General features: G+C 34.9%; 1 long non-coding RNA gene across 2 annotated transcripts; it reads right to left on the bottom strand.

Moving 5' to 3' along the window:
• Positions 1-778: 778 nt before the first annotated feature.
• On the bottom strand, positions 779-4,581 carry LOC144975764 (uncharacterized). Of its 2 annotated transcripts, XR_013645991.1 has the most exons (5): positions 4,506-4,581; positions 2,576-2,685; positions 1,805-1,875; positions 1,259-1,365; positions 779-847 (listed from the first exon to the last, which is right to left on the bottom strand). It is a non-coding gene; the product is annotated as an uncharacterized LOC144975764 (long non-coding RNA). The 2 variants fall into 2 exon arrangements; XR_013645992.1 differs by lacking the exon at positions 4,506-4,581 and having other exon boundaries at positions 2,576-2,761.
• Positions 4,582-9,025: the final 4,444 nt, after the last annotated feature.

Here is a 9,025-nt window from a genome sequence, read left to right as displayed (position 1 = left end):
CAGATTTTATTAGCGCAGCAATTGAAATTTGGTAGATAAATAAAACTAAATTCGGATTGATTTCGGAATGTTTTGAAACCATAATTAGTTACCATTAATTAATTAAAACAAAAGAAAAGCTCGTCTGGGTCTGCTTCTTCTAGAAATCTGTCAGTCATTGAGCGTATCATCCTACTTCCTTTACTTCCGCTTATATTATTAGATTACCATATCTACGAAGTCTTTGATTTCAATAAGAAGAACTATGGTCAACATATATAACACTTGGTATCGTCACTTTTCTGCTATTCATTCGCTAACACTGATGTCAACATCATAACTATCTTACAAATGGGTCCAGGCCGGTGACACGCGTGGGTCGCATCCAAGCACGATACGAAAATTGTTAGACCGGTGTTTATGTCCTTGGAAATACATTTCACACGCATTTCCTCATCCTATCAGAGATGAACATTAAGCTAGAAGTTCCGTGTTCATTTCATGAGTTCATGTTAAAGTGGCAGGTGTTGTTTTGTGGTGTCCTGAAAAATTGTAAGATGCGCCAATCGCCATGCAGGCATTGTCCCCAAGTGTCATTATTGTTTTGCAGTGACATGTCAAGACAAAGATATGTTGTAAATCGCTTTGAGACCTTGGTAAAAATCCCTATATATCTAAATGCTACCGTTACTTTTAATAGGAATAATAATCAAACACACAGCGTTCATATCGATCTCTTTCAAATACAGAAAAACAGGTGAACACAAGGAATTAACCTTACCATAAGTATTTTCTGTTTCACCTTGGTTATCAATCACCTCAGAACTGGAGTCTACCATACTTTCATCTTCATCAGAATCAGAGTCATCTAAAATATGATAATTCAATTTTGAAAGTGAGCCTTGTGGTGAAAATTAGATTACATTTAAAATGAAGTAGAAGTTGAGTAAACTCAAATATTAATAACTTGAAATATATTATGATCTAACATGAATACTCTCGACCAAATAAAAAAAAAAAAACAACTTCACATTTAAGTTTCTCTTTATTTTGAATGCAGTACTTTTTAATCAATTGTATCAAATTCATAAAAGATCATAACAGCATAATCAATACTACCAATAATGATTAAAGTTTTTGTTAGCATGCATCTTTTATACTTATATCGCAGTATCATATTGTAAGTCCTTTTTAAAAAAAATTGACTTGAACATATGTTGTGTAAAATAAAATCATGACTTGAAAGCATTAAAACATGATTGTGGTGATGATTCCTTACCAGGTGGGTAATAAATCCTCATCTTGCACAAGATCACAGTGAAGTGCTGGGAAGTCAAGGTGCTCAGATATGGTCTCAGATGGTGGTACACCAATACTGCCGGAAACCTTTAAAATATTAGGAATATAAAGATGTTTAAATTTAAACAGTGAGCATGGGGATACTAATTTAATGTCCTAGTGAGAGAAGATGTAAAGCAAATTTTAAAATCAGCATTTTTAAAAGGTCATGGCGCATACTTGAAAGGAAAAAACTATTTTCAACAAAATACCACAAGATTTGCAAAATGCACAAATTTAGTGTCATGTAAACCCAGAAGTTCATTGTCTCAATTGATGTTAATCAAAATATCAAAATAAGCCATGACTTTGTATTTGATCATTAGATGCTACATTCCAATATTTATTAGGATTTTTAAAGCTATTACACTATAAAATCAGTTGAAGAAGCATACCCAACATAATATAAAGTAAGTGATTGACATTATTTTACTTATTTTTTAATAAAAACAAAATGAGGCATTGTATTTTGTTGGAATAAACATACCTTTGAACATTCTACTATGGATGGGAAAGTGTCCAGCCATTCTTCTACTTTGTCATTCACTGCACCTTTATCTAAGGGGGAATGAATAAAATCATATTGTATCTCAATGTTATAAATGAATTTTATTGAAAAATTGTTTTACTTAGTAAATGATTAGTATCAAAATCCAAGTGTTGTTCCATCACAGGGTTGGCTTACATCATACATAAAAGTCAACTATATTTAATTTCTATGTCCCAAGTGGAAGAAGTAAATGATCAATATTGCATAACAGCTTAAACTTTCACTCAATTGGAAGACTCGGGAGTGGTAGGTCAGTGGATCAAATCCTCGGACCGCACCAAAACTCAAGATGTAAATATTTGTACTGTTTCAACTGCCCGCCGTATGTCTATGCATTACAGGAACAGTGAAATGACTAGTTAGTTGGCTAAGTATCAGTAAAATTAAAATGGGACTGAGTGGGGATGGCGAGTGGTGTTACACCGCATTTCTCAATGTGACAACACAAAACTAATGTGTCAAACAGTCTCTTATATGAACTACAGTAGTTGGTAGGTACCTAAACTAAGTAGCTATCTTAAACTTTCATATTTGACCCAAGTCACAATCTCTATGGAATGACCATACACAACACAGTATGCCACTTCAGTTGATTATTTTTGCAAACATTTAACTGTGTTTTACGTGAACACTCTTGATTCCTTTACGAAAGCTGCTAATGAAGAAGTCTGATAACTGATAACTCTATGACTACTCTTTTATTCTTACATTGAGTTTGAGATTCCGCTTGATGTAATTTTTGTTTGTCAAGGGATGCTTGCTCCGCTTGTTGTAGATTTTGCTTGTCAAGGGATGCTTGCAGCATCCTCCTGCCATATCTGAAATAATGATTAAGAATAGAATTAACGTAACGTACCAGTTATGGAGTTATGGTGAAGTAAAAATTTGTAAATTTAAACCTGTAGATCTTTAGTTTATAAGTTGAGATGGATTTTCTATTAGCCACAATTGTAGATTATTTATATGCCAAATTTCATAAAAACTGAGAATGGTGCAGAATTGCGCAAGTAAACCACCCCAATTTTACAAATAGCTTTTTCCTCACTGAGGGACCTCAGCTAGCCTATCAGCAGCTGCAGAATGGATGTAATTGGCGGATCACAAAACCTGCTTCTCTCCCTCTTTTTTATTTTCATATCTAGATACCACACTGGGTAAAGTATAATAAAAGGAAGTGTCTAGCGAGACCAAAATCTTCTGTCTCTTTATGTTGAGGGGAGATTTTGTTCTTTTGTTTTTCTTTCTTCTATTTAATTATTATTGGTTGTTTTTGCTGCTGTTCTTGATTGATTTATTTATTATTTCTTAAGGCATAGTGATAATATTATTATCATGCCCCCCCCCCCCCTTTTTTTTTTATAAGTCAGAAGAGAGATTGTAGGTTATTGGCCGGCCAGCACAAAAATTAATTTTCTTTTCTTTTTTTTTTCTAACAAATATTTTAAAATATTTGTTAGGGAGACCATGATTTTGGTCTTCCAAAGTTAAGTCATATTTTTTCATATATATATATATAACTAGAACTGTTTCCTATGTTGTGGAGTGAAGTTGTTTTGTTTTTGTTCTTTATCTACTGTTTATTTTTTTTTAGTCTGTTTAATAAGAACATGCCAATCTCCCTCCACCCACCAAAAAAAAAAAATATTAAAAAATAGAGAGGAAAGACAGAAGAGAGATTGAAAGTGAAAGTTATCACCGTCCAACACAAAAGTTATTTTTCTTTTCTTCTTTAATGTTTTTTTTAAGTTTCCATTTTTAAAAATGTTGTTCTTTAATATTCTCTTGGTTTCAAAAATTCGTTTACTTCTCTGTTCTGGGGGGGGGGGGGGGTGGGAGGGGGGCTGGGCTAATATTATTAAAAAGCCCTTTTTTAAGCAAAAACCTAGGAAGTACAGCAACTAAACCAAAAAAAAAAAAGTTATAAATAAATAGAATTTAAAAAACTTGCCTCTTCAACATATAGAAACAATTCCATAAACAAAAATATACGGTTTTACGCTGGGAAGCTAAAATATTGGACTCCCTAGCCTCTACCACTACCATAATAATAAAAAAATAAAAACAGTTCATAGAGTTTGAAAATGTTATCAAACTTTAGACGTCTTGTCCTCGTGCCCTTACTTACTTTTTAATTTTGAGCCCTAAGCCTAATAAGTCTGAATGTGTTCACTAAAGTTTAAGCCATAAAGTAAGCTTTTACTCTTTTAGCTTAGTGCTGTAACTGTAATGAAATGAAATCCAATACAGAGTATTCCCAAATATAATCTGTGTGATTTGTGTTCATGTTTGAAAATCACAGCAACGGCAGCAGGCAGTACAGAGACTTTGACTCTACTATCTCAGCTTTCTTATTATCTAGGAAATCAGAAGACAACTTAATATAAATAGAGCCCAACTTCGTTCAAGAATTAATTAGGTCGCTATGACTTCTCTATTTCATTACTCTATGACAATGACGTTTGTAGTTGTAGAGTTCTACTTCAACTTTAAGGCAGTTGTGAGTCTCAACTACACTGTAGTCTACAGTCGCCCAAGTTGCATTCAATGATCACGCCCAGGCAATACAAGAAACAATTTTTAAAAAGCAACAACATGCATCTAGATAGATAGGACAACAAGTTGAAACAAAAATACTCACCTAATTCAGTAAGTTTTACTTCATCAGATTGAATGTTGAATGCACAAACCACAGTCCACCCAAGTTGTATCTTCGGTCCGCCCAAAACGGAAGCGGAAGTAGGTCAAATTCCAGTAGAAAACTATCTCCAGTGTCAAGAGATTGCCATGGCTCTGCCTGATTCAAATCCAAATTTATTCACATTTTCTTTGCACCCAAGGGGCGCTACTCAACTTGTAGTCAAACGTTTTTAACAACTTAACTTATTTTTATCTGTCAGCCAAAGGCAAATCGTTTTCAGACGAAAAAAACCTACATGGTTTTTGACAACTTAGCAATGTTGTCAGAAACCACCCATGGTTGTCAGATCACGTCAAAAAATCATATGGATGTTGTTAAAAACCATGCAATATAAGAGTATATATATATATATATATATATATATATATATATATATATATATATATATATATATATATATATATATATATATATATATATATATATATATATATATATATATATATTTATATATATATATTTCAAATTGTGAAGAAACCAAACTTTATTTTTTAAATCATGTAGCGTAGCTACCGTTGTCAGCGTTTGTCGTTCCCCATCAACAATCAAATAAATAACAATGTAAACTTGAATGTAAGCTTCAATTTAATTACGAAAACAGATAAATGGACGTTTCAGGTTTCCCCTTTATCAACAAACAGGATGAATAAAACGCTACTAATGAATGAGACAACGCCACTACCACATCATCTATATATTACTCTTGGACGTGGATGGCAAAAAACAATAACAAAGACCTGAGTGACGTCATTTTCATTCTATCTTTGCGTACTTTTAAGCAATACAAAAGTGGCCGGGTTGGTAAATTATTCAATAGACAATTTTTGTCGACGTTTCTGGTATTCCCTTCATCAACCACGATAAACTATTATCCGTCATACTCTTATGAGCTGTAAAGACTCCATACAGTTTATTGAGCAACAGCTCTAAAAATTCCAAAACGGCTACAATTCTCGAAACTGGCCCAAAAAAGACCAATCTCGCACGCAACCCTGGTTGTCGACTGATTTTCTGGAACAGGGGAAAGAACTGTAGTAATTCACAACAATTGGACAGGAATTTGTGCGGTTATTTCCCATGTATGTTGCAACTCGAGTTGTTGACTGCTTCTCGGGAAAAAGGGAAAGAACTGTAGTAATTCACAACACTTAATCAATGGGACATAAATTTGTGCGGTTATTTCCAATGTATGAACACGACGACTTTTAAGTCATCGTCGGTATGTTCTGGATGAGCAGGTGATGTACGTCTTGGATGTTAGTTGTACGTTTAGTCTTTATTTTGGTCTTTGTTATTGTCAGTATGCGAAGGTCCCTGGTTCGATCCCCGCTTCAGGCACTATCCTTTTTTTCGACGGGGAAGATTATTATTAACCCTCAATTTGCTCACTTGGACAACATGGGTTGATTCCTGTTGACATGATACATCTTGTAAAAACGTCAACAGAACCAGTGTCTTTTGACCTCCCATTCCGATGATGAGCAAGAACCACACGACTTGCTGTTTCTTCTTTCCCCCTATATATATATATAGCCAAGGCCAAAAGGTGCCCGTCTGATACCAGTGTTAATAAAATTAGATTTTTACTTAATTATTGGCTGTTTTCATTGGGTTAATGCTTGTAATCAATTGATAATATGAAGAAGAAATAAAATGTTCAAAATGTTCTGACAACAGAATATGAAATAAACAACTTGAAAGTCAAATTTGAATGCAGTTTGGCATGTGCTTAAAAAGAGGTCAACGCATCACCTTTTTAGAAAGCATGTAGAAATTAAATGTGATGTTTTAGCTCATAAGATTGAAATTTGACTAATAGTATAAAGTCAAAATTTACTTTTAAAAGCATTTGCAGTATTTTACATATCTGATTAAGTTTCATATACAGTTCTTTAAAAGTTGGTATTGCTTGTGACCTTTGGTGTCATCAAACACGGCGCAACACTAAGACTGACACGAAACTTTAAAGCTCATATTTAATGGTTATAAAATGTTTTATTATGAGAAAAAAGCATAGATTTTCCTTCTGAACTCAAATCTTGGAGTAAATGTATTCCGTTTTGCTGATATTGAGGTTTATTGGTTTTTGTGTGATTTGTCACAAGCAACACGGCATGCGTGTCACGTGGACGTTTTGACGTGCAGCACTTTAATTTGCCTTTCCAGCGTGGCTCCATGCAGAAAAGGTAAGTTGAGCGTTGGTGTCATCGCTATTTTACATTGTCACAAGCAACACTTGATTCTGGATATTACAAAGTGCCACCAAAAAATTATGTTTTCACCTGTTATTCTATTTACAAAAATATGATATTATGACATCTCATCCGAGACTGTGATTTTGACACAATTAATCATTTCATAATTCTAATTTTTTTATGTTTCAGGGTTGTATGAATCAAGAAAAAGACAAAACTCAAGCTTTTGACGAATCCAGATAAATAGAAGGGTTGTCAAGAAATTGAGAATGATAAATCTCGTAAGTGAAACTATTCTGAATGTTAATCAACTATGTATTAAATCTAATTTATTGCATAATCTTATATTTGGTATATTATTGTGATTAATTTATGAATCAATTGGATAACATAATAAGCTTATTGGATGGAATGCTTCGTTCTTCTTTATAGACCAGACTCCAAAATACAAGCACAAGCTGACCAGGATAAGCAAACCTGCCTCATCACAATACACGAACAACTATAGGACACCATTTGGTCAAGCTGCCTCATCACAATACACGAACAACTATCGGACACCATTTGGTCAAGCTGCCTCATCACAATACACGAACAACTATCGGACACCATTTGGTCAACCTGCCTCATCACAATACACGAACAACTATCGGACACCATTTGGTCAAGCTTTTCAGAGAAAATTGTTGATCAAGGCATTGCCATTATTTCCATGAATAATAGGTTATGAAGAAATTATTTTTACAGGTTTAGCTTTGTTTGTTTGTTTGTTTGTTTCGCTTTGTTATGTCTTGTTTTATGTTTACCAGACCATTGGTTATAGCTAAAGTAGTAGTAGTAGTAGCGTATGGCTACACCTCCAAATGTATTTCGTCAACCCAGCTTCTAAAGTCTTCCTCCGCCCTAAGGATGGTTTCGTAGCCACCTTCAAGTTTAGTGACTGGACAGTGGGGGACGATGTGATCGCTGGTCTCTGGGGCTGCCTGGCATTTCTGGCAGGATTCACTGTTTCCAAGTTTCCATCTGCACATATTTGATGCAGTTCTGCCATGTCCAATTAAGAGGCGGTTTGTGGAAATCCTGTATTTTCTGGCGTTATTGAATGCAGGCACTCTTTTGGTTGGATCTTTAATGAAGTTTCCTCCTTTTGGTGTTTTCCTGTTCCACATTTCTCTCCAGTTTTCCTCAACACTAAAGTCTGCCATTTTTGTAAGGTGGAAATGCCTTCTCGATTTAAGTCTAGTTGTTGAAGGTTCCCCCTTTACGATTGATTTTATGGGAGTGTTGTCTGTGGCTTCGTCAATTCTTGCATGCATCCTTTGATTAGCATCTTGTCGTCTTAAACCGGTGGTGCAATGCCGCTCAGTTTTTGGGAGCCACTGAGTTGGAGTTGACTTGAGTAATCCTGTTATAATTCTCATTGATTCTCTTAATCGGATGTCAACGCGATTTACATGTGGGCCCCTCATCCAAACAAGGGTACAGTATTCTCCCACAATATAGCACAGTGCCAAAGTAGACGTTCTCAGTACCTGTGGTGAGGCTCCCTTGGTGGTAGTTGCGAGTTTTCTCACCAGGCTGTTTCTTTTTGCGATTTTATTTGTTGTCCCTTGAATGTGTTTGCGATAGTTTAATTGTCTGTCCATTGTAATGCCAAGGCATTTAGGATTGGGGTCTCGGGGTAGTATTGAGTTACCGGCTGTGATCTTCAGTTCTTTTGTTGCCTCTCGATTATTCAAGTGGAAGTTTGTGGAATCTGATTTATAGTTCAACATATCGTAACATCACATTTCTTTTTAATTCTGGTAACTAATTTTAAAGATTTGATATTAGGTATTTGCATATTCATTAAAATTGCAGAAAGAATACCAACAGAAATGGACAAAGGCATTCAATAATAGACCTAACGATAGAGAAGTTGTGCAGACACTACAGGCCATTTCAAACACGAACCACTTGGATACAACAGATGACCAAATTGTGAACGTGACTGCTCGGCTAATTACATGTAACAAAATTAGTGCCAAACAAAATAACACAGACTGGAACGTTATGTTAAAAGAAAATATGATTCATCAAAGAAATTATATGTTGAAAAGGAAGCGAAGCTATTGATGTAACAGAGGAAGACAGACGGCATTATTTCCAAGCCAAGAAAAGACAATTGCAACGAATGCGTCAAACACGAAGGTGCAAATGTCGATGAAATGGCATGGAATTCTCATCGTGAACAATGGGCGACAGCAGCTTCTAATGGTTGTGGCA

The sequence above is a fragment of the Berghia stephanieae genome, chromosome 6 (genome assembly GCF_034508935.2).
Source record: "Berghia stephanieae isolate SIO BIC M18660-M18661 chromosome 6, UCSD_Bste_1.3, whole genome shotgun sequence".
NCBI classification, from domain to species: domain Eukaryota; kingdom Metazoa; phylum Mollusca; class Gastropoda; order Nudibranchia; family Aeolidiidae; genus Berghia; species Berghia stephanieae.
Note: the sequence above shows the minus strand (reverse complement) of the source record. Positions and strands in the feature narration are given on the sequence as shown.